Here is a 4,064-nt window from a genome sequence, read left to right as displayed (position 1 = left end):
ACGCCGATAAAAACCCACATGACCAAGAAAACTACGGATTCCTTTAACAGAAATAAGTGGCGGAAGATTTTTGATGACTCCCACCTTGGCTTTATCAACCTCAAGGCCTTTGCTAGAGACTTTATGCCCAAGAATGATGCCTTGTTGCACCATGAAGTGACATTTTTCCCAATTGAGCACCAAATTAGTTTCCACACACCTTTTGAGCACCGAACGGAGATTATTCAAACATTCATCAAACGAATGTCCAAAGACGGAGAAGTCGTCCATGAACACTTCGACATTATTTCCAATCATATAAGAGAATATAGCCATCATGCATCTCTGAAAAGTGGCAGATGCACTACATAAGCCAAAATAAACTCTGCGAAAAGCAAACATGCCAAATGGATAAGTGAAAGTAGTCTTTTCTTGATCTTCTGGTGCAATGCAAATCTGATTATAACCCGAATAGCCATCCAGAAGACAATAATACTCATGACCAGCCAACCTGTCAAACATCTGATCAATAAATGGAAGAGGGAAGTAATCCTTCCTCGTGGCTTTATTCAACTTTCTGTAGTCCATGCATACCCTCCATCCTGTGACTGTTCGAGTGGGGATGAGCTCGTTCTTCTCATTTGCTACCACAGTAATACCTCCTCTTTTAGGTATACATTGCACGGGGCTCACCCAAGAACTGTCAGAAATAGGATATATGATTCCTGCATCCAGCCACTTTAGAATTTCCTTCTTTACCACTTCTTTCATGATAGGATTAAGTCTTCATTATTGCTCAATAGTCGGCTTGCTACCTTCCTCTAGCAGAATTTTATGCATGCAGTATGAAAGGTTGATCCCTTTTATATCTGCTATAGTCCATCCGATGGCTGATTTGAATTATCTCAAGATCCTCAAGAGCTTGTCCTCATCACTACCTGAAAGGTCAGATGCAATAATAACAGGCAAAGTAGATGCATCACCTTAAAAATCATACCTCAAGTGTTCAGGCAATGGTTTAAGCTCCAAAGTAGGTGCTTCCTCAATAGATGGTTTGAGCTTTCCCTCAGCATTCTTGAGATCAGTATTACCAAGAGATTCAAATGGCATGTCTAGCTTTCGCTTCCAAGGAGAAGCATTTAGATATTGTAGTTGCTCATTGCCTTCCTCTTCTTCACTGTCAAATTCCCCCAATAAGGCTATTTCTAAGGCATCAGACCTTAGCACATGATCAAGTTCTGAAGTTACCGCAGAATCAATCAAATCCACCTTGAAGCACTCCTCATCTTCTGTAGGAAATTTCATCGCATTGAATACATTGAATGTCACATCCTGATCTTGCACCCGCATAGTAAGTTCACCTTTTTGCACATCTATCAAGGTACGGCCTGTAGCCAGGAAAGGTCTTCCCAAGATTATGGGAATCTTCTTATCTTCCTCGAAATCCAGAATGACAAAGTCTGCAGGAAAGATGAGCTTATCCACCTTTACTAACACGTCCTCCACGATGCCTTGTGGGTATGTAATAGAACGATCAGCCAATTGTAGAGACATGTAGGTGGGCTTTGGATCAGGCAAATTCAACTTTTTGAAGATAGACAACGACATCAGATTGATGCTTGCTCCCAAATCGCAAAGGCACTTGTCGAATGACAACTTGCCAATGGTGCAAGGAATGGTGAAGCTACCTGGATCCTTAAGCTTTGGAGGTAATTTTTGTTACAGCGCAACACTGCACTCTTCCGTTAGAGCAACGGTATCAAGATCATCCAGTTTCACCTTCCTTGAAAGAATACCTTTCATGAATTTTGCATAACTAGGCATTTGCTCCAGAGCCTCAACGAAAGGTATGTTGATGTGAAGTTCCTTGAACACCTCCAGAAACTTACCAAACTGCTTATCCAGCTTTTGTTTTTGCAATCTCTTAGGAAAAGGTGGTGGAGGATAGAGCTGTTTCTCCCTTGTATTACCCTCAGGCAGAGTGTGTTTAATAGTAGTCTTCCTTGGTTCCCCATCTTTCTTCTTTTGCTTCTCTTCTTCATCTACAACTTCAGCTTCTCCATCTTTTGCTTTTTCAGCTTCAGCAATTTTTCCAGACCTTAAGGTAACAACTTTGACTTGCTCCTTAGCTTCCTTCCTTCCTGGCACTTCAGTATCACTGGAAAGTATGCCAGGTTGACGATTGAGCACAATATTGGCTATTTTACCGATTTGATTCTCCAAGTTCTTGATAGAAATAGCCTGACTTTTGCACAATAGGTTTAGCTCCTCGAAATCAGCACTAGAAGGTGGAGCAACACCTCCTTGTTGAGGATATGATTGCCTTTGAGCATATTGCTGAGGTTAATGGAATCCAGGTGGATTAAACTGTTTACTTACAGCTTGCTGATATGGTTGCTGAACAGCATTCTGAGTATTGCTAAAGCTGAAATTGGGATGATTTCTGTTATTAGGATGATAGGTAGCTGGCACAGGCTGCTGCGGTCGCTGAAAATTGTTCACATACTGAACAGATTCATTAACAAGAGAACACTGATCCATAGCATGAGAGCATGCACAAAGCTCACAGACAATAGCTATCTGATTGACTCCATAGTTGGCTAAAGAATCGACCTTCATAGACAGCGCTTGGAGCTGCGCTGCAATAGCTGTAGCTGCATCAACTTCCAGAATACCTGCTACCTTCCCAGGCATCATCCTCTGAGTTGGATTTTGATGCTCGTTTGCAGCCATAGTTTCAATGAGATTATAGGCCTCAGTATAGCTTTTGGCCCATAAGGCGCCTCCAGTAGCTACATCGAGCATGGGCTGAGATTGGGCCCCCAAACCATTGTAGAACCCAGTGATCACCATCCAGTCAGGCATACCATGATGTGGACACTTTCTCAACATCTCCTTATAGCGCTCCCAAGCTTCACACATAGATTCTGTTGGTTGCTGCGCAAACTGAGTAAGAGCATTCCTCATAGCTGCAGTCTTGGCCATTGGATAGAACTTTACCAGAAACTTTTGCGCAAGATCTTCCCAAGGAGTGATGGACCCAGCTGGTAGAGAATGTAACAAGTCCTTAGCTTTATCCCTCAGAGAGAATGGGAAAAGCCTCAGCTTGATAGCCTCATCAGTAACACCATTATATTTGAAAGTATTGCAGATCTCGACAAAATTCCTGATATGCATGTTGGGACCTTCGGTCACGGCACCTCCGAAAGAAATAGAATTCTACACCATTTGAATAGTGCCCGGCTTGATTTAAAAAATGTTGGCCTGAATAGCCGGATGAATGATGATTGACTGAATGTCATCAATTTTAGGCCGAAAAAAGTCCATAAGAGCTGGATCTGATGGAACTATACGGTCACCCATGATTATTGGTTCTTTCTTTTCACTCTCTTTATCTGAATCTTCAAAATCTAACTTCTCCGGAATATCAAGAACTGAATCTGTCTCCTCAGCCGTATCTAGAGTCCTCTTGCGAGTGCAAGAACATGTTTGCATAAACGCTCGCTAGAGTACCTGAAACACAACCGGAAATAATAAGTAACAAGTCTTAATCAATGAGTCCTAATGACCACTGATGGCAAGTAAATAAACTAAACAAATTAACACCGAGTCCCCGGCAGCGGCGCTAAAAACTTGTTAGGCACAAAACATGCGCTAATAATTCACGCAAGTATACGCGTTCGCAAGTAATATAGAATGATTTCTAGTTCGTTCCCACAGAGACTCTGACTAATTATGTTCAATTAACACTTACTCACCAATGTATGATTACTTCTCAATGTCAAGACAATAACACTTAAGGTTGATTAATTAATTATTAACTACTATTAACTACAAGAATAAAACACTAAAATTAACACTTGAATTAACAATATTAAATACACATGAGATCATAACTTCATTACTACTTCATTCAATAGTTATTGTTATTACCCTTAGCATGTAACGGTGATGATATTAATCGAACAACACGAAACTGATAAAAGCCAACTTTCGTTGCACAAGTACCATTCTACCAAGCATCCATAATTAAGATAGAAGTTGAATAGGCATCAATTATGTTGAGACCCTATATGTGTACATAA

At 40.9% G+C, this 4,064-nt stretch overlaps 1 non-coding gene across 1 annotated transcript; it reads left to right on the top strand.

The window, feature by feature from the left end:
* The first annotated feature begins 2,842 nt into the window (after window positions 1-2,842).
* On the top strand, window positions 2,843-2,949 carry LOC141715573 (small nucleolar RNA R71). The gene has a single exon (XR_012572330.1). It is a non-coding gene; the product is annotated as a small nucleolar RNA R71 (small nucleolar RNA).
* The last annotated feature ends 1,115 nt before the right edge of the window (window positions 2,950-4,064 follow it).

Source organism: Apium graveolens, chromosome 3, assembly GCF_009905375.1.
Source record: "Apium graveolens cultivar Ventura chromosome 3, ASM990537v1, whole genome shotgun sequence".
Classification (NCBI taxonomy): domain Eukaryota; kingdom Viridiplantae; phylum Streptophyta; class Magnoliopsida; order Apiales; family Apiaceae; genus Apium; species Apium graveolens.
Note: the sequence above shows the minus strand (reverse complement) of the source record. Positions and strands in the feature narration are given on the sequence as shown.